The sequence below is a fragment of the Stylophora pistillata genome, chromosome 13 (genome assembly GCF_964205215.1).
Source record: "Stylophora pistillata chromosome 13, jaStyPist1.2, whole genome shotgun sequence".
In the NCBI taxonomy this organism is placed as follows: Eukaryota; Metazoa; Cnidaria; class Anthozoa; order Scleractinia; family Pocilloporidae; genus Stylophora; species Stylophora pistillata.
In genome coordinates this window covers 22,915,785-22,938,332 of record NC_142531.1, presented here as the reverse complement: position 1 = coordinate 22,938,332, position 22,548 = coordinate 22,915,785, and the positions used below count along the sequence as shown (strand labels likewise).

The window sequence follows — 22,548 nt, the reverse complement described above, 5'->3', positions numbered from 1 at the left end:
AAAACAAACATTATTCAAATCAAAGAGAATGTTTTCGCCGAAACATTTTTTTGATAAGCAACTGTGACGATGTGACACCTGTCAATTGAAGAAGAAAGAAGCATACGCTTTTGAAGAAACAGCAGTACTGGTATGACAAACACACACGAGTTAAATTATCATGCGACGATTTTCTCGTAAAAAGAGAAACAGTTAGAGATCTTACGGAAAGTAATTTTTATTTCCAACGACGATTAATCTTCGAAGATTTACCTCTGTTCCGTTTTAAAATTTCACGGAAAGTCAAATTGTAAGTGAATGCAAATATGTGTTTTGGCCGGGAGTTGTCAGTCTGCTTGTTTGTTTTCTGTAATGGCGTGTGTAAATCGGTGTTTCTTCCACCGAAAAGCTGAAGTCAATGAGACTCTTTCTACCTAGACACAAGGAGATTTAATGCGACTTTTATTCATCGAATTCCTGCGTTTCTACCGTGAAATTTACGACGAAAGTGTATTTTAGAATTTTGAACTGGTGCTGAATAAAATTCTTTCTTAGCCTAAACTTATAAATTTGTTTGTATCTGGCGCATGTCAAACCCATTTGCAGCTTAAAAGTCAAACAGGGATTGTCACTTACTAAATTGGCTTGCCATTAAGTGTTATGATCGCCTTCGTATGAAATTGTTTTTTTTGTTGTTGTCGTTTTACTAGTCCGCGTTTTACTAGTCCGCGTTTCACTAGTCCGCGTTTTACTAGTCCGCGTTTTACTAGTCCGCGTTTTACTAGTCCGCGTTTTACTAGTCCTCGTTTTACTAGTCCGCGTTTTACTAGTCCTCGTTTTACTAGTCCGCGTATTACTAGTCCTCGTTTTACTAGTCCGCGTTTTACTAGTCCGCGTTTTACTAGTCCTCGTTTTACTAGTCCCCGTTTTACTAGTCCGCGTTTTACTAGTCCCCGTTTTACTAGTCCGCGTTTTACTAGTCCGCGTTTTACTAGTCCTCGTTTTACTAGTCCTCGTTTTACTAGTCCAGTCCAGTCCAGTCCAGTCCAGTCCAGTCCAGTCCAGTCCAGTCCAGTCCAGTCCAGTCCAGTCCTCAGAATACCATATGCCTTGTCACACAAGTACTGCTGTTTCTTCAAAAGCGTACGCTTCAATTGACAGGTGTCACATCGTGACAGTTACTTTTCCAAAAAATGTTTGAAAATTTGTTCGGAAGCCTTTTAACTATCTTTACACTGACAAATAAAAATATTTCGGTGAAAGCTTTCTCTTTAATTTGAATAACGTTTGTTTTCTTTATAACTCACTCGCTCTAAAATTGTTCAGTTCAAGGAGGATTTTCCCGTAAATAAACTCGTAATTGTAGCCCTAAAATCATTCGGGTTCTCCAAATTAAAGAGAAAACTTTCAACGAAAGATTTTCATTCGTAAAGGTAGTTAAAAGGCTTCCGAACAAATTTTCAAACATTTTTTGGAAAAGTAACTGTCACGATGTGACACCTGTCAATTGAAGCATACGCTTTTTGAAGACACAGCAGTACTTGTGTGACAAACACACACGAGTTAATTGATCATGCGACGATTTTCTCGTAAAGAGGAAAACAGAGATCTTACGAAAAGTATTTTTTATTTCCAACGACGAGTAATCTTCGAAGATTTACCTCTGTTCCGTTTTAAAATGTCCCGGAAAGTGAAATTGTAAGTGAATGCAAATTGTGTTTTAGAGTCGTCAGTCTGCTTGTTTCAGTTTCTGTAACGGCGTGTGTAAATCGGTTATTCCATTTGCAGCTTAAAAGTCAAACAGGTATTGTCACTTACTAAATTGGCTTGCCATTAAGTCCTATGATCGCCTTCGTATGAAATTGTTTTTTTTGTTGTTGTCGTTTTACTAGTCCACGTTTTACTAGTCCTCGTTTTACTAGTCCGCGCTTTACTAGTCCGCGTTTTACTAGTCCAGTCCAGTCCAGTCCAGTCCTTGGAATACCATATGCCCGTGTTAACTGATCATGCGACGATTTTCTCGTAAAGAGAAAAACAGAGATCTTACGAAAAGTATTTTTTATTTCCAACGACGATTAATCTTCGAAGATTTACCTCTGTTCCGTTTTAAAATGTCACGGAAAGTGAAATTGTAAGTGAATGCAAATATGTGTTTCCCGCTCTTTTTGGTTTTTATCTTTTTTCTCACGCACGCACAAATGACTACTTTGTCCGCAACGGACGCGGGTCCTTTCGTTTCAAAAAAACTTGGCAAAATCGGTCAGCCCCACCCAGGCACACCGGCGTCTTTGATGATTTTTAGAATTTTGAAACTTTTAGGAAACCGCAAAAATTGGGTCGCATTAGAAAATGCTTGTGTTGACAGAGTTTAATCCCTAGAGTAAACAATTCGGTCGTAATGCGACCCGAGCCTTAAAGAATCCAGGATGCTACACCAATTTTTGAACAGTTCAGAAATATACGAACAGTTCAGAAGTTCCCATTACGGACCGACCTATGCTGGTGAATAACAATTTTATCTTTTTCTAACGCATAAAAACAATGATTGCTAAAAGAATCCGAATGATTTAGGGCTACAATTACGAGTTTAATTACGGGAAAATCCTCCTTGAACTTCACAATTTGATGGCGAGTGAGTTATAAAGAAAACAAGCGTTATTCAAGTTAAAGAGAATGTTTTCGCCGAAACATTTTTTTGATAAGCAACTGTGACGATGTGACACCTGTCAATTGAAGAAGAAAGAAACATACGCTTTTGAAGAAACAGCAGTACTGGTATGACAAACACAGACGAGTTAAATTATCATGCGACGATTTTCTCGTAAAAAGAGAAACAGTTAGAGATCTTACGGAAAGTATTTTTTATTTCCAACGACGATTAATCTTCGAAGATTTACCTCTGTTCCGTTTTAAAATTTCACGGAAAGTCAAATTGTAAGTGAATGCAAATATGTGTTTTGGCCGGGAGTTGTCAGTCTGCTTGTTTGTTTTCTGTAATGGCGTGTGTAAATCGGTGTTTCTTCCACCGAAAAGCTGAAGTCAATGAGACTCTTTCTACCTAGACACAAGGAGATTTAATGCGACTTTTATTCATCGAATTCCTGCGTTTCTGCCGTGAAATTTACGACGAAAGTGTATTTTAGAATTTTGAACTGGTGCTGAATAAAATTCTTTCTTAGCCTAAACTTATAAATTCGTTTGTATCTGGCGCATGTCAAACCCATTTGCAGCTTAAAAGTCAAACAGGTATTGTCACTTACTAAATTGGCTTGCCATTAAGTGTTATGATCGACTTCGTATGAAATTGTTTTTTTTTTTGTTGTCGTTTTGCTAGTCCGCGTTTTACTAGTCCGCGTTTTACTAGTCCGCGTTTTACTAGTCCTCGTTTTACTAGTCCTCGTTTTACTAGTCCGCGTTTTACTAGTCCTCGTTTTACTAGTCCGCGTTTTACTAGTCCGCGTTTTACTAGTCCGCGTTTTTCTAGTCCGCGCTTTACTAGTCCGCGTTTTACTAGTCCGCGTTTTACTAGTCCGCGTTTTACTAGTCCGCGTTTTACTAGTCCACGTTTTACTAGTCCGCGTTTTACTAGTCCACGTTTTACTAGTCCGCGCTTTACTAGTCCGCGTTTTACTAGTCCAGTCCAGTCCAGTCCAGTCCTCGAAATATCATATGCCAATTTCTAACATATAGCAGAGCTGCGCAATCAAACTCAGTATCTGTAAGCGTGCTCCAGATCTCGATAGCGCACGCTGTTGGCGCGCGCAAATGGCTTCGCCAGAAATTTTTTTTTGTGCGAGCGGCGAATTTGTGAACACGGAGAAAAATATTATATTTCGCGACAATAATGAATAAAAATACAGCCTCGGCCCACCAATCCCAAAACGAAGACAATTTTGCGACCTTTTCCCTTTGACTAGATTTATTAACTGAGGTAGAAAAAGAGAAAAACAACGGGAAACGGGACTCGGCATCAGCGCCGTCACGATCGCTTCACTGAACAAACACTTCTAAGATAGTATTGTCCGTTATTCGCGTCGGAATTCGGATGCAAAATTTCACCAACTATGTTATAAACTGTGTAATTCGATTGTATGTTCTTTATCATTGCCGGTACAAAGTTTTGTACAACGAAAGAAGAGAATTGGCAAGTTAAGTTTGACATGAAAACCGCCGGATAGACATTACTCATATGATCGCTTTTTAACTATATCGGCGCTGATAAAAAGCGCGGCCAAACCACTCACGGCAATACGCCTCGAGCAACTCTTAGGCATCTTTCGTGCTCTCCAAACTTCCCGCGTGCTTCATATCTCGATGAACGCACGCTGACGTATGAACCGATCGTTAATTGTTGTCTGTTCTATTTAGTATTCACATGAATAAAACAGGCAAACCTTAAAGTTTAGAAATGACATGTCATATATTCTTCCATGTTATTGGTTTGTTGAGGAACTTAGTTCCTAAAGAACAAAGTTGATATTACAAACCAAATATGATTGGTTGACACAGGAACTTAGTTCCCAAAGACCTCATGAGAATTGTATTTGAGATCTGATTGGCTCATTCAGGAACTAAGTTACCTTTAATGTCAAGTACATTTTGAAATGGTGATGTACACAAGTCAAAACAGTCTCCCCTGGTAATGTTGCTCTTGCGATAAGTTTTTGGACCGGTTTATGTTGCTTATCATAACATAGCTTGTAAGAGTCGTGCAATCAAACTCAATCATTGCGCGAGCGTGCTTCCCACTGATTCACGCTAGTGATGTCAAATGCCTCGCGACACTTTGTTTTTCGCGCGAGTGACTTCGGCATTTCTCATTAAAAACCGGCTAAAACTTCCGTAGAAATGTTAGACTAGACATGGCAACTAGCGAATAAGCCGATGAAGATCTGCCTAATTTTCCTTTGGGAATGGATTTTTTTAACTCCCGAGAGAGAAGAGGAAAACAAAAAACTCAACGCCGATTTCATCTCATTCCGCAACTGTCAGTTCATTTCCACGCATGAATACACCTGTCAGTTTTTGACCAATCCGAGACGAGATCATTGAAGCGTAGCAAAATACTTTTCCGAAACAAAATAAACAACGCATTTGAATCGTAGGGGAGGAAATTTCTGCCTTTTATACATACACTACAGCGTTGAAAATGTTAGAAAACGATTGGTTGAGTACAAATGTCACCCGGTATTTGTAATCTACAGCATCGGTTACATAGATTTCCTCGCATCGCGCAAGCGAAGAATGGTGGATTTGTAGTTAATTGGCGAAAAACAAAACGGCAGACAATTTGAATCAAATATCCGACGACGAAGAGTCAGAATGGCTGGCAAATATAGATCCAAGTTTACTAGATGAATCAAACAAAGAAGAACAGCTCGACGTCCAGGAAATTTCTTCCTTTAATTCATTGAAGAAAATAGAAACAGCAACAAAACAACGCGTCAGTTTAGTACCGCTTCGTATACTTCTGTCACGCATTCCCCGTAAATAAACATCCCCGAAATTCACCCGCACTGAACAACATAGATAACAGTTTGGCGTGTTGGATAATAAATAACTTAGCCGTTTTTTTGCATAGTATCGCTGAGTATTTTTACTCCTTTTTTGTATTTTCACACGCCCTGCGGGCTCGTCAAATTACGGTACAACTTTTAAAATTACTTAGCGATACTACACAAGAAAACTTCTAATAAGATTATGTATTAGCGCTGGTAAAAAGCGCGGCAAAACCGTTGTGGCATTTTTTACAGAGTTGTATAGTATCAGTTGCCTTTTCGTTGCCGTGTAGACCATCGTGTAGTCGACTCATTTCCAAAGTGTAACATTGTTGTCTGCTCTATTTAGTGTTGACATAAATAAAATAGGCAAACCTTAATTTAGAAATGTCATGTCATGTATTCTTCCATGTCATTGGTTTATTGAGGAACTTAGTTCCTAAAGAGCAAAGTCCATTTTGCAAACCAAATCTGATTGGTTGACACAGGAACTTAGTTCCCAGAGAACTCATTAAAAATGCATTTGAGATCTGATTGGCTCATTTAGGAACTAAGATACCTCAAATGTCAAGTACATTTTTAAATGGTGAAGTACATTTTTAAATGGGGATGTGTTACATATGTTCATATTCTGAACTATTATTTAATATTTCTTTTTATTCGTAGAGTCTAATCCTATTCTACCAAAATCAAATCTTCCTTCAATGGTTCCTAACTTCACTGGGCGCGAAAAAGAATGCAACGACGTCATTGCACACGCGACCAACGAAGGCACTCGCCTCGTTTCCATTTGGGGCTCGCCGGGTTTTGGAAAAACGTCGACTGCAATCGCTGTAGGACATCGACTCCAAGCTCAAGGCCTGCCAGTATACTTTCTTTCGTTACGTGGGATGAGGCTAAAAAGTGATCTGACGTCGAAATTTCTTGGCTTGTTTACACAAACTGTGCCAGCATCCCAGCGTTTGACGGCAGATGACGAACTTTGCTGGATTTTCGCTCAGATTCCAAATCGCTGCATTTTCATCCTTGATAATGCTGACGATCTTTTTGAAAGTGACCTTCCGAACGTGATAGTGGACGCTGTTATTTTAATTGAAGAACTTCTCAATCGCAGCGATAAGGTTAAGTTTCTTCTCACCACAAGAGAATCCTGTGAATTTTTTAATCTGCGTTTCAAAGGACATCATGCTGTAAGAATAAGAGAGTTGGATGAGGAATCCTCTTCAGATCTTGCCCAGGAATTGCTTCCAGAAGCAAGCAAGTCTGATGGATTAAAAGTTGCAAAGAAATGCGGGAGCATACCATTGGCAATGAAGTTGTTGTGTTTCTTGATTTCGGAGGATGGTACAGAGACATCAAGTGAGTCTATTAACATGTTCTTGAATACTTCAGACAACATTCTGGATATGTTGGATAACCCAGACTACCCCAGTGATATGAGGTTGAAGTATCTTTTTGACGCCTCGTTTCAGAAACTTTCTGCAAAGGAAAAAGAAGCACTGGTCTCACTTTCCATTCTTCCCGAACACTTTGACCTGGAGGCCGCATCAGCTGTTTTAGGAATGGAAACATGTGACGCCATACAAGCTCTGAAGAGACTCAAGAGAACGTCTCTCGTTGATTCTAGTTCAAAAGCTGAGAAATATTCCATTCATAAGCTCATACAGTCATTTGTACAGGAAAAAGGGGAAAGTGAGATGAAAGAAACGGTTCTCAACTCCAAAGTACGCTATTTCGAACTGTACATTTCCTTATTCGAGAGGCTAACAGAGAAGTTCCTGACAGGACGTTCTATGTCGGCTTACCTTGAGTATTTTCAGAATGAGGCAATATTCATTCAAAGTCTTATTAACGGTTGTCAGGAGGAAAGAACAGTTGGGAAAGTCTGCAATGCTTTGATTAAAGCAGAAATGTTTGTCTGCTTTCTTTATTTGGAAGATAAGGCAATGTTTGGCAGTATTTACGAATCAGCAATAAAGGCAACCACTGATCACGATAGATTCAACTCTCTCCACAAACAACTGCTTCTGTGCAAGGCGTTCGGTGACTTGGTTATGGGCTCAACGGGAGAAACGGAGACCCTGCTCTTGGAGGCTAAGCAAACTGGGTTGTCTGATCTCGTCCGCTACCCAGAACTGGAGGGAAAACTGCTGAGTTACAGTGTATTGTACAAACTTTCCAAGGAGAAAACTGAAGAAGGTGAAGACCATTCAGCAACTGCTGACAGCTATGATTCCTTAGGAGTCACTCAACATTCACTTGAGGACTTTGTCTCAGCCCTTGAGTCAAAGAAGCGTTCACTAATTATCCGGGTAAAAGCTCTGGGTGAAGGCCATTCACAAACCGCTGACAGCTATCATTCCTTAAGAGTTACTCAAGATTCACTTGGGGACATTGTTTCAGCCCTTGAGTAAAAGAAGCGTGCAGTGGATATCCGGGTAAAAGCTCTGGGTGAAGACCATTCACAAACCGCCAACAGCTATGATTCCTTAGTAGTTTCTCAACATTCACTTGGAGACTTTGTCTCAGCCCTTGAGTCAAAGTAGCGTGCACTAGATAACTGGTTAAAAGTTCTAGGTGAAGACCATTTAGAAACTGCTGACAGCTATGATTCCTTAGGAGTTACTCAACATTCACTTGGAGACTTTGTCTCAGCCCTTGAGCCAAAGAAACCTGCACTGGATATCCAGTTACAAGTTCTAGGTGAAGACCATTCAGAAACGGCTGACAGCTATTATTCCGTATGAGTTACTCAACATTCACTTGGAGACTTTGTCTCAGCCCTTGAGTCAAAGAAGCGTGCACTGGATATCCGGTTAAAAGCTCTGGGTGAAGACCATTCACAAAACGCTGACTGCTATCATTCCCTAGGAGTTACTCAGCATTGCCTTGGAGACTTTGTCTCAGCCCTTGAGTCAGACAAGCGTGCACTGGATATCCGGGTAAAAGCTCTGGGTGAGGACCATTCACAAAACGCTGACTGCTATCATTCCTTACGAGTTACTCAACATTCACTTGGAGACTTTGTCTCAGCCCTTGAGTCAAAGAAACGTGCACTGGATATCCGTTTAAAGTTCTAGGTGAAGACCATTCAGAAACCGCTGAGAGCTATCATTCCTTAGGAGTTACTCAACATTCACTTGGAGACTTTGTCTCCAGCCCTTGAGTCAAAGAAGCGTGCAATGGATATCCGGTTAAAAGTTCAACACGATCTCGTCCCCGAATGAAGGATTATCATAACTTCTCAAATGTGACAAAATGAAGTATAATCATTCAACATCGAGATGACCGTGAGTCCAACGGTAGACTGGAGATACTAAGGTAGCACAGGTCACAGAGTGAAAAATGGCGGCGAAGAAGGCGTCCAAGAAAGAAGAAGATCTCGATGCACTGCTACAAGAAGCAACAAGTTTGCTTGGAGAAAAAGAAATATCACGGAAGAGGAAAAAAGACCGGAGTGATTTGGAATTTTATAGGGACTCCACCACTGGTTTGAGGAAATACAAGCACAAGTATCGGCCTTGCGAAAAAAAGGGGTAACAAATACGTCGCTCTGCAGTGCAACAGAAGAAGGTGATTTTACAATATTTTTATCAGTTTGTTGTCGTTAGTTTTCTTTTTACCGTTTATCAAGCTTCACCATTGCGGAGCGAAGCGAAAGATAATGGTACTTTAAAATTATTCAAATGTTAAAATTAACTGATGAGGTTTCCATCAGGAACGACCCGACCCATAATCATTTGCTGTGATTGTTAAAAGCCCTTGTAGCGTTTGATATTACCCTTGTAACCCGTCATCCTTTCTTCAATAATAGAGCAAATTGATGGTGTAAGTGCGTATGACGCGGGTCATGAGATGCAATCAGATGATGTGAACCAAACAGGTAGGTTTATAAACAACTGCACTTGAAGGTGTGGGCATTTTTTTTTTTTGGAAAGAGTACCGTGTAACCCCATACATTAATTATGCATTTAGACTGGTAGAGTTTGTTTTTAAAGTTATGTCGTGAAAGACAAAGAAGTGGAATGCATAATTAATGTATAGGGTTATATGGTACTCTTTCCTTTTTTTTGGTACAGTTATAACCAAATGTTGTGTCAATTTTGATTTATAAAAGCTTTTTAAACATCTCCTTTATGGCTAATAATGAAATCATCCACTCATTAAAATTAAATTTATTTCACATCTTCCCATTCATTTGCATGTTTTAAAGTTTCCAAAATATTTAAAGCTAAAAGTTAGATTTTTGTCTTCATACAGACGATGAACTTCAATCAACTCTGCTGAAGTGCCAGGAAGTTCTTGAATCATTCCAGAGCCTGGAAAATAACTGGGAAAAGTGAATGGACAGTTTGAATGAGAACTGGGAGTCATCAAGGGAGCTGATTTTCAAGTCCATTCTGCTTACTCAAGAGTCGCATATGTTAGGCCAGTTGTGTGCCATTTGTGCCAAGGGAAAGTGTGATGTCAGATGTGTAGAGTGTGGTGGAAAGAAGATGTGTAGTGAATGTGATGCGTTGATAGACCAAGACCTCCTTTTCCCTGACAGGGAAGCTTTTGTGGATGGTTTCTACAGGCACATACCTCCTACAGTCAATGTGAATGAAGATGGGAAGCTGGTGCAGACTAGTTAGTTTATTTACTTTAATGTCTCTATACTTCTTATTGTAATAGTAGTTTATTTTTGCTCTTGTTGATAGATGAAATCTTGAATATATTCAACCCAAGCTCTTAACCAGCAATATATATATATATTTCAATACAGACACCTTTCAATTGCATAATTACTTTTGCCCTACTAAACTAATATATTATCTTGTGAAGTATTTCTTTTATCAGGGAAATATTTTTTCTTCAATACATTTAAAGTGTGCCCAAAGTGTGAGCAAGAGGATGCTTTGACAGTTAATCCTTCAGGTGGATCCATTATTGTTGTGAACCAAAAAGGTAATCTTTTTTATTATACTGGTGTATACAGACAGTTAGGGGAGAGAGAGAGAGAGAGAGAGAGAGAGAGAGAGAGAGAGAGAGAGAGAGAGAGAGAGAGAGAGAGGAAGGGGGGGGAGAGGGAGGCTGTCCTTGGTGTGGTTACTTAAAGTGACATCATTTACTTTTTTCAATAGGCCGTTTTGACTTCAGTAATTGCACTATCACCTGCAGTGGTTGTGGTTACAAAATAAATTCATGGTCTTTGGAGAAAACGATTGAAGCTGGATACTGGCCAGGAAGTCCAAAGGACTCCACATATTTATTTGACCAGAATTTATTTCGACAGTGCGATTTCCTTCAAAAGAGAATACCTGGTACTTCAGAAGTATCATTCTTGAAAGCCTTGGGAGATTTTTCACAGTCAAAAGGAAGGGTTTGTTTTAAATAATTTATTTATCTCACACTGCCATTTCAAGACAATAAAATGTACATACTATAAAACATCACTTTTCCATTAATGGCAAATATGTGATCCAGAAGACCAAGCCACTTTCTTGTCTCAGATTATAAGCTTCGGCAAGGCAGCTGACAGGGGACTGATGCATAAAGGCCATTTGTTAAAATTAATTTATAAGATACAATATGTTAGGGGAAACTATTTTCATTTTAGTTTCTTTTAATTTGCATTTGTTATTTTTCAGGTGCAAGATATTATTACACTATTTCTTTCTTATTTATACATTACATTGTGTACATGCACAATATCATGAGTTTGTTATGCTTTTGGCATGTTCATAGGCACCAGCTATTACCCCCACCACTTTCAGTCACTCTTTTAAAGAGTGGAAGTTTTGCATGTATGAAGTGGAGATTATAAAAGGTCTATCTTGGATGGTGTGTCCCACATGTGCATTAGACCAGCATTCTTGTCATGTTGATGGAAACATGAAGCTTTACCGTTATCAATCCTCTGGAGTGTAAGTGATAATTTATTTTAAATGGCACACTTGTGTTAAAGCATTCTCTTCTCCGGAGCCCTTGATACATTGGACTGTGCCAAGGATTAAGACCTCTGGCTGGTCCTGATTTCTGAGCATGCACTGAGTACTTATTATTTATTACGCGAATCAGGCAGTCAGAGGGCCAATAACTAAAATCAACCAATCAAAATGCTCTATTGCCGGTCAGTATTCTCTCAGTATTGGACCGGGCACTGTCCGGAATGGTCCCGAATGATACTGCGCTTGTGTCCCTTTGAACTTCAGTCGCATAATAAATCTCTTATTAACCAAGCTTGCTTGGCACCGTCCTGGAAGAATATCGGCCCTCGGTCTTTTTTGTACGGACCTCGCTGCGCTTGGTCCGTACTGTCAAGACCTCGGGCCAATATTCTCCCAGTACGGCACTCGCACTTGGTTAATAAGATATATGTATTTTCATCCAATCAGATTTGTCAGATTTGACAATGAGCCAATGAATCACAGACTTCCCGATGTTGGAGGCAGCCAGAGGTCTTGATTCTTGGCACAGCCCAAATGGATCAAGGGTTGTGGGGATGACAATGGTGGTAAACTGCAGGGTTCAAAGGCAAAGCTCTAATTTTAGAAATCTACTGCATAATAAGTTTTTGCTAATTATAGTTTTACTGGTTCTGGCAATGAAAAATTACCAAATAGCATTACTTCTGTCCTGCAGTGTACATGTTCTTTGTATTAATATTATTATTATTGTTGTTGTTGTTATTAAGTAACATGTTATTATGTAAATTTATATACTTTCAATTTAAAAATGGGTACTGGTAATTGTTAGTGTCAAGCCCTGGAAATCATCTGAACTTACAGTTTCCAGACTAAACAAGCAGAAATCGTGTTGCTCTAACTCTACAGATTGCTCCTAAAAGATCTTTTGAGTCTCACTCAGGGTATAATTTCTATTACTTACAAGTATACTACTGAAAATATTTATTGTCATCTATAAACAGACAAAAAAGATCATGTTACTATGGTGACACCTTTATAGCACCCAAGGCTGATGTCGATTCTCATATTAAAGTTGTGTATGCCAGGGTACCACGGTCAACAAAGGTAAGTGATGAGATATATTTTGTAACATTATTGATAAGCCACAAGATAAAGATATATCACAAATTAAAAAATGCAGAAAATTTTGGCAGTTCAATATGCCATCAGGAATTTAGCCTAAAACTTTTGTTGAAAGCTTTTTTTGTGCATAATGATTGCGCTTTTCTCCAGCTACCATACAGGTGGTGGCCTACAGGTTAGTACAGTGGACTCTGGTTTGATTGGTATGGGTTCTAGACCTGAGTGGTACACTGTATTGTGTTCTTGGGCAAGATACTTCAGCTCATACTGCCTCTCTCCATCCAGATATGTAAATGACTATCGGCAAATTTAATGTTAGGGGTATCCCTGCTATGTATTAGCATCCCATCAAGGAGGAAGCATAAAAACTCCAGCTATTAGGCTTTTGCTGTGAACAACAGACACTGCTGTCTCGTAATCATTAATTACACACAAGTTTGATAGTTTTACCTTGTAAATTTTTTTTTTGTTAGTTAACTGAAAGTTGTCAGTAGCCACTAATCTATTCACCCAAAAAGTTAGTCTTGAGACCTATAAGTGCCCCATACTGCATAAATGTTGTTTGTGTTTAGAAATAAAATTTAAAAAAAAATTCCCTTAACTCTGACATAATATGTCAAGAGTAAACAATTGAATTTATAACTAATCTTTTCTTGGCTTTGCTTTGAATAGAGAATGTTTATCTGACACTCCTGACATTGACTCCTTGAAATTATCAATAAAAAAAAATACTCTGCTGTGCATCACGTTTTATAACTCTCTCCTCAGTGCTGGAAATTGTTTAAGACAGCACATGTATGTCTTATTTCAGAGTGACAAAGACAGCATGTGTGGTGAGTCACATTGGAGAGCAGCACAGAATACAGCAAGAAAGAAGGCAAAGCTTGATGAGACTGGCCTTGAGATTGCAGGATGTCGTCATGGACTTCCTCAGTGGGCAGTAAACATGTACCAGGGTGAAATATATGGTTATGCCCATTTCATTCAGACCAAAAAAATGTATCCTGCTGGAGTAAAGTTCTTCTGGGAAGATGTTGTGTGCAAATACTGGAAGTGGGCTGGTAAAGTTGGAAGATTGAAGGAGCTCAATATGAAACCAGCCCTCTCTGTTATGCATGCCAAGGCACACAAATGGACTTGCCAAGTATGTCCTACTTTTCCATGAAAAAAAGAAAAAAAGCATAAAACTTTTGTTTGATTTAACAATGATTCATACATTAAATGATTTATAATACTCTGTGTGCAAGTGGGATATTCTTAAGAAGCTCCCTTTTTTAAAAAAAATATTGTCATGGTAACTAACTGCTTTCAATATAATTATTTTTGCCCTAACATTAATGCATGTTTTATTTATTTCAAACAATTTCTTTAAAGGTATTATGGGGTGGTCGCTGGCAAGTTGGCAGTGCTTGTTCAACAGGAGAAGAAGTGGAGCAAATCAATTCTTACATGTCCTGTTGTGGCAATACAACAAAGTATATGCTTCCTGAAGGTACATCTACATTTTCCATTATGTCAATCTACACACCATTTCTGCTTGCTACATCTGCTTAAAATGCAAACTAAAATAATAAGCAGATGTTGTTATATTTTTTAACACTCTCTTTTTATTCTGCAAGTTTTCCATTATTATGTTTGTTTGTTTTTTAGTTTTTTTTTTTTTTCATTTGCAATGGGATTATTTCAGAAACCAGCACCAATGGATTAGAAATAATTAAAATGTGTTTCTCATAAATTTTGTAGGCCGTGATGAAGTCCTTACAGAACATGCCATTGCATGGAACAAGAGAAAGATTTGTGCTATGCCAGCAATGCTTGTCAAAAGATTTGCAAGGGTGATTGTAATTCTTCATTTTGTCTGTGATGTATATGTATTAAACAGAATTGTTATTTCACTAACATGCCAAAACCCTTACAAAAGAAAATTTTACTTTAATTATGTCTGTTAATACTTGTCTTTGATTGACTCCTTTAAGGTGGTGGAAATGTGTCATGCTTCTAAGAAGGATTGTGATAACATTCTTACCAAATATAATTTGAACTCGGATAAAAATCTGAACATTGCTAAGTGGAAAGAGGAAGTCATTGAGCAAGCCAAAGGTAAAATCTGCACTGGTTTTATAATACTGTATATTCTATGCAAGATGTCTCTCATTTTCCAACATTTCAGACATGATACCACAATAGAGAGTACCCTGTGTGCTTTATTCTTCCACTGTTGGTAGTGCAAATCTTATTCAGACAAGCCACTATGTGGTTATATCCTAAATTTCCACGGAGTCCTGCTTGCAATACTTTGAACAATAAATACCAAAGATAACCTTATGTGCTCCAAAGTTCTAAGTCCATGTTCTAGGAGGCAGAAACACTTGAACAATGCATGGTTAGATACAAGCCTTTCCTGGCTTGCCTGGATCTGGTAGTCAAGGCTATTATTATTAAAACTTGTATCTATTATTTTAATGTCCCTCAGCTGAGGAGTTGGTCAGTACTGCTTGACAAAGTTCCTCAGAGAGAGAGAGACACTGAAGTGTCAGATAGAAATGCTCAGTTTCTCACTTGCTCGAACAACAACAGCCATCAGCAAACAAGCAGGTATGTTTTCCTGGTTACTGAAGTCTATGGACATTACATGAAAAAAAAAGTTAACTGGGATGTTGTTTAGTGATAATTTTTTTCTATATAATAACCAATCAATTTTAAAATTTTGTTCTTTTATTGTTATTGTCTTTAAAATACATTTTCAAATGCTTTATTCCATACTTAGATTACATAGCCCCCTCCCCTGCATATTACCGACAGCCATTTCCTCTTGTAATATCACAGTATTGCATAATTTTCACTTCTCGTTAGACTCATCAAAACAACGCACACGACTGCAAAAAAAGTTAACTTCTGAGAAAAAGTCTCTTCGGAAACTTATCGATGAGTACAACAAAGTCAACGCAAGCACTGCGGAGGAACCACTTACTTTTGAAGGAGTAATTTCAGGAGAGTTACTTGACAATGCAGATAATAGCAGTGGTAAATGAATTTGTTGTTTGTGAGACAACTGGGCACAGGTGTTCAAATTGCAATATGGCTGATCCAGTATAAGCATGAATTTGGTTTTGCAACTTTTCAGTTATCCTTTTTGGTTATATGTTCTGTCCTCGAGTTTTGATGTCAACTCATAAAAAAGGAATTACTTTTGGCAATGAAATAATACTCTCTCTGATAACTTCTAATCTTGGATTGGTTTAAATCGATTTTCATAAAACCTGATCCTGGTGATGGAATAGTTTTACTAACTTTTAACGAGGTGTTCCTTGTTATGGAATTATGGCAACCAGTCAAGAATTAAATGTAATTTCTTGTGATTGCAGGCACACCCATTCGACTAAAAAGTAGAATTGTGGATGTTTTTGAAATACACGCCAGATGGGTAGAAGAGGTCGATTACTAAAGAAGGAGATGTCCAATTTCGTAAAGCACAACACAAGTTTGTATTCCTTTACTTAAGGTGAAAGTAAAAGAACTAGAAGAGGCGATCAAATTCCAAGGTTAATGAGAGGCTTATTCCTGTACCAATTGTTTTGTTGCTTGTCCCCAACTTTGCTCAAGGCAACAGGTGACATACTTTTTTGACCACTATGCTTGATCCCTGTGAAGTTTTTCCTTTCCTTACTTTCCTTTTCTTCCCCTTCTTTTCTTATATACATGTTGTATTATTTTTATTTTTGTAATCACCATTTTACAATAAAGAAATTTTGAACATCATTAAATTTAAAACACAACCATGCACATGTCATTGTGATTATTGTTCCCTTTATTATTTCAGTGGAAGATGGGCTGGAAAGGCATGATTTGTCACCTTCTGCTGACGAAGAAAGAAATAAAGAAAACGAAATTGACTTGGTGCTGTAGAATTTTTTTGTAAATACTCTACATTGTCAATATTTAAGTCTCCTAACATTCACTCAAGTTTTGAGCATATTTTTAATGTAGACATACATGTAATAGCAATGTAACTGGAAAATAGTTTCCTGCACTTTTACTAATCCTTTTTTAACAAGAGGCTGAGGTGGGGTATTAGGAAAATGCTTTTCTGAAAAAAGTATACCTTTAATTTTTCATTATAGATTGCCCTGGTCAAATACTCTTGTTTTGGGTCTGAACCTGCGGTTCTTTATGGTAAACTGGCTTTTCTAAAGGAAGGATTGTTCTTCTGTCAAGAGCAAGTTAGCAGAGCCATCTACAGCTTCACTAAAGTATTTGATGCAAATTTTGATGGTATTGCTGATGAAGATGATGATGATGACAACGAAGGTACCCATATAGATGCCGAAAGTGACAGTGATGTGGAGGATGATGATATCAACATACCAGCCACAACAATGGATGATGATCATAGTCAGATCATCATTCCCATTCATTCTTGGGGTGCAGAGGGCACTGTCTGGACTTGGGAATTTCCTTTACACATCAGCCAATCGACAATTAACGGAAGGAATAGCAGCAATGCATGCAGTGTCATTGCTTTGCTGATTGCTCAAGGAATTCACCGAGTCCGCTGTGATCTCAAACCCTTTCAGTTTCTTCCTCAGGATTGGGTGTCATTGATATGTGGATGCATCAAGGTTGGGAACGCTCTGTATGACCATTCGCGTGCCAGTCTGTCTCAGAAATATTTGTCCGCTGCAGAAGCTGCTATGGTAGCTGGTGATTACTTGAATGTCTCCATTTCGGAACCACTGCCTGTCAGAGTGTGCGATGTCCATGGACCGTCAACACTGAAGCATCACCTTTTTGAACTTTGCAACGTCAGCACTGTCAGTTATGCGCCTTTCATTGTTAATGAAAAGACAGTGTTGTTCGTTGGTGCCCGAAATGAATTTTTAATCTTTGTGGACAGTCATGTACATGGACAGCACGGTGCCATCATTGCGTTAGGCAAACCACTCTACGTAGACGATTTCGTGGGGGTAGTTAAAGAGTTTCTTGGGATTGACAGTGAGACCTTTGGAAATTTTGTCAATATATCATTCTAAGTGTATCAGGGGCGACAAAAGCATTTGAGACAGTTTGTTGAAATGAGTGTCAACTTCAATATTTTCATTTTTCCACTTCAACTCCCGTGTAGATTTTGAGCTAAACCCCTCCCCCCTCCCCCGTTCCCGTTTTCAATATTGTGCAGAAACGAAGCACTTCTTGCAGATAGCAAATCCAACATTGTTTCGGGGGAGGGGGTAATATCAAAGAGTTGAGGGGTGATATTTCTCCCAAATACACAGGAATAGTTATTATTTCAGAACTGTTAAACTTCGTGATACAGTGATGTGTATGAAACAAGGTTCTTAGCTTTACCATAGTCTTTTTACGTAGATTGGCATAGAGTTGCCAATGAAATCCATACATTTCCTGTATTTAATACAACCTTGATAAGCTATATTCTTGTGCATAAATGGTCTAGAATAGTTAAAAAAAAAAAGTCAAAAGCCCTTTGGTTCCATAAAAAAATACTTTGGTTGCTTGTTTGCCCTCCTTGGCCTTGGTTGGATTGTATAACAGTACTTCGTATTTATTTTATGCTCGCAATGTTTGCTTTAAATAAAGGTCATTACCTAGTGTGGTATTGTGCGTCTTTACTGCGCATAATTGTACTCCTTGTCAATTTTCTGGTGCCCATTAAAAATTACAGCTTTTTCCTCGTGCCCCTTGGATATAAATCGTTATTTCTCGGAAAGGAGTGCGGTGACCTCTCATTAGGTTTTTTCGTTTTGAATTGTGTAAACTTTTTTCGGGTACATTCGTTTATATCAAATAACGATAGCGTAAGACTTCCCAAAGATTCTATCGGTGTGTAACGTTTTACAAAATGTGGTGCAACAGGGTCATCGAGTTTTCAGACATTCATCGAGGCTCGGAAATAAAAATGCTCAGTAAGATAGCCAAACGTTCCAAATCCCTATGTTACAAAGGAATTGGTTTATTCTTTTAGTGGTGCGTTCTCTAGTTCCCTTAAAAATCGCAAGTGCATCCATAACTTCATATATGGTACTGCATTTCATGAACATTCTTCAATAAGCATTCTGTTGATTTTTTTCGATGTTTTGTAAGCTGTAACCAATATTAAGAGTTTCTTTTCCCATATGATGATTTCCAAAATGTCAAATACAGTAAAAAGATCAAATGATGAAAATTGTCCATTGTGGCCAAAAGCGCAATGAGAGGGCCGGTTAAATTTGTGTACAAATTCGTTGCCGTATTATATAGGATGATTTCCAAGTGCCATATTTCGAGAACAAAGGATAAAAATTTTCTTTTCTGGCCAAAAGCGTCATAATAGGACTGCAAGAACTTATTTTCGAATTGGGTGCCTTATATCTTGTGGATGATTTCCAAGTGCCATACATCGAGACAAAATATCAGAAATTCTCTTTTGTGGCCAAAAGCTTTAAAATATGGCCGCTTCCACTTGTGTGTGAAATGTACGCGGTAGTGTCTACGAGATTATTTTCAAATGTCACGTAAAGAGACCCAAATTGTGGAAATTGTCCTTTGTGGCCAAAACTTTCTAACAGGGCGATTTAAGCTGTGTTCGAATTGGGTGCCGTTGTCTGCAAGATGATTTCTAGAAAACACGTAAAGTAAAGCGAACAAATGTCATGGATGGAAATTGTCTATTTCGGCCAAAATCGAAATAACAGGGCCGCTTGAACATTGTGTTCGAATCAGGGGTGCCGTATTCCGTATGAGATCATTTTCGAATGCGGCAGCCACATATCATGACCAAATGATGGAAATTGTCTACTTTATCCAGAAGTTAAGCATGATAAAATAGCCGGTTGTACTTTTGTGCAAATTCGGTGCCGTATTCCACAAGATGATCTGCGAGTGCCATACATCGAGACGAAATTCTGGAAATTGTCTTCTTCGGCCAAAAGCTTTCCAAAAGGGTCGATTTAACTTGTGTGCGAATTGGGTGCCGTATTCTCTAAGATGATTTCCAAATGCCATACAAACGGAGACCAAATGATAGAAATGGCCAAAAGCGTAATAAAAGGACTATATATAAACTTGTTCGAATTGGGTGCCGTATTCTTGCGGATGATTTCCAAGTGCCATATCTCTTTTGTGGCAAAAAGCTTTCTAATGGGCCGCCCTAACTTGTGTGTGAATTGCGTACGGTAGTCTACAAGATGATTTTCAAATGTCCGAGTATAAAGGGACCCAAATTGTGAAAATTGTCTTTTGTGGCCAAAAGCTTTTTTTACAGGGCTGATTAAACGTGTGCGCGAATTTGGTACCATTTTCTACAAGGTGATTTCTAAACAACACATAAACGTGGAAATTGTGGCAATGATGGAAATTGTCCATTGCGGCCAACATCGAAATGAAAGGGCCGCTTGAACATTGTGTTCGAATTGGGTTCCGTATTCCGTATGAGATCATTTTCGAATGCGGCAGCCATATGCTGACCAAATGATGGAAATTGTATACTTTGTCCAGAAGCGTTATAAAAGAGGCGATTGTACTTTTGTGCAAATTCGGTGCCGTATTCCACAAAATGATTTCTGAGTGCCATATATCGAGCCGAAATTCTGGAAATTGTCTTTTTTGGTCAAAAGCTTTATAACAGGACCGATTAAACTTCTGTGCGAATTGGGTGCCGTCTGTTTCTAGATGGTTTTCAAGTGCCATACATCGAGACCAATTGCAAATGACGGAAGTTTTCTACTGTGGCTGAAAGAGAAATAAAAAGGACTGAATCGGGTGCCGTATTCTACATGTTGATTTTTAAATGCTGCGCTGATGTAGATTGTCTTTTGTTGCCAAAAATGCCATCTATGGATACAAAATGGTTCAAATTGTCCATTGTAGCGAAAACCGTAAAAAAAAGGGGCCGCTTAAACTTGTGCGCGAACAAGTTGCCGTACTCTACAAGATGACTTTCAAATGCCATATATCGAGACCAAATGATGCAATTGTATATTGTGAACAAAGGCGAATTGGGTGTGGTATTCATAATTAAGGTTTGGTAGGAAATGCTGTTTTGTAATTTTTTTTTATGCATCCGATGTTAATTGTCTACTAACATAATTGTTAAAGTATACGTAAAATGTATTATAGGTAAAAACACAATTTAAGTTTGCCGTTTTTAACTTGTTTGCCCTTTCAAAACTGAGGTAACTCTGTGAGAACCTGGGTGTCATGGAAGTGTTAGGAATTTATTTATTAAATGTAAATTATTTTTTTGTATTCTCTTAGGATCAGTGTAGTTCGTGATTATTTGTATCTGTTACGTAATTTTTATTCTTCACTTGTGTAAACTGTTGTGTAATTAACCTTTATTGTGTATATCAAATAGTTTTCTTCATTCTTTTCGGGCACCTTGCGTCCATGGGTATTTAAGGATTTGGGTGGTTTGGTACGGGGTGGTTTTGTTTTTGAGAGAAGGTCACCGGCGGTGAAGGTTTGAAAGTTACCAAGACTCGTTCGGATCAGAGCACGTTTTAATCACTGAAGAGTCATTCAGCAAAACCGTTCCTTTACACGACAAAAGATCCATTTGTCGGGGAGCACATGTGTGCCGAGAAGCTGGCCGAAGAAATTAAAGCGCAGAACTTGAAGGAAAAGGAGAAGATTATCTTCTGTTAGACAGTAAGCCAGTGAAGACAACTGAGTCAAGAAAGATCTGAGCGAAGACCGAATTACGTGAGGTTGGAAACTTCTACGTTTAGCTGGGTTAAACGTGAGTTCGGTTTGTGAATTGTGAATTTGGTTTGTCAGTCGTTTGTTGGTGGAGCGTGGTGATTTGGGGACAAGATAAGAACACGGGCGTAAGGTGAAACCCAACCGAACTGAACTAAAAAAAAAAAAACATTTTTTTTATCTTAATAGTAATAATCTTGTAAATAGTTTTAGTGTACTGTAGTTTAAGTTAGCGTATTCCTGTAAATTAATTAGATCATTGTATTATCGTTATTGTTAGTCGCTTTATTGTTGTAATTAGCATAATAAATATCTCTAGGCCTACGTTTACTTGTATTGTGGCGTGTGTTCTCGGGCTCGTTTATGTTCTGTGTTTTGTTTGCGTTAGGGGGCACCCACCTTTGTGGCGCGGATTCGTCACACTGGGGCAGATATTCAAGGCAAAACGGAGTATACCCAATAAAATCAGTGCGACGATAATTTTCAAGAAGGGATGAGCAAGGCCCCAGGAAGCGAGCCTTTCTAGGTCAGAGGCATGTTTAGGCATGGCTCGGGGCTTAAAATATGCGGAGGCATTAAAATGTCCTTCATAACTTGGTTTAACTCCACCCAGGCGTTTCTCAACTTGCCAAATTAAAGTTCATCGAAACTTAATTAGTATTTCGTTAATGTTTAGTATGTAGTTCTTATTATATGGCTGTGTCTCACAAGGAGTGGGAACTACCGAATTCACGAATTTGATTGGCTGAAATCAATATTGAAAGCGGTCTAGATTTTCCCATCTAGACCGGCATCTAGATCGGTCTAGAAAAAAAAGGTACAAAGATTATAAAAAAGTGGCATATAAGATACAGCCATATGATAAACAACTTATAACCGAGCTAGGTCGGACTGTATGGGAGAATCTTGACCTCGGTCGCTGGTACAGACCTCACTACGGTCGGTCTGTACTGGCGACCTCGGTCAAGATTCTCCCATACAGACCTCCCACTCGGTTAATAAGAACTAAATAGGACTTGCCGATTTATAATGGGGCGCCGACATAACATATGATACTGTTAGTGTGTTATGTGGAACTGTCCGGAATGCACGACCATGATTTTCCATTCCAAGGTGACTTAGTGAAAAAAGATCAATTGACGCATTATAAACTATATCTTGTTATCAAAACAAAAATTAAAATCATTCCGGCCAGAATACTCTCATAGAACTATGCAGTGACGCAATTATATAACTTCGCCCCATTTTTAAGACATTTTGAGACAAATTGTGACGTCACAAGACACGCGACTGCCTCGATTAAAATTTTAGAACTCCAAGGTCGCTATGAATTGTCTTCAGTTAAT

The 22,548-nt window shown here is 38.5% G+C and overlaps 1 protein-coding gene and 1 pseudogene across 2 annotated transcripts in view; both read left to right on the top strand.

Annotated features, from left to right (window-relative positions):
• LOC111347314 (uncharacterized) overlaps window positions 1-22,548 on the top strand; it is a 102,178-nt gene that overhangs the window by 32,550 nt on the left and 47,080 nt on the right. The gene's annotated exons all lie outside the window — the stretch shown is intronic.
• On the top strand, window positions 7,908-18,115 carry LOC111332233 (uncharacterized; annotated as a pseudogene). Its single transcript, XR_015994437.1, has 15 exons — window positions 7,908-9,015; window positions 9,738-10,106; window positions 10,317-10,424; window positions 10,601-10,839; window positions 11,205-11,383; window positions 12,388-12,490; window positions 13,320-13,652; window positions 13,883-14,000; window positions 14,252-14,343; window positions 14,485-14,608; window positions 14,982-15,103; window positions 15,362-15,532; window positions 15,874-16,050; window positions 16,329-16,405; window positions 16,630-18,115. The product of XR_015994437.1 is annotated as an uncharacterized LOC111332233 (transcript).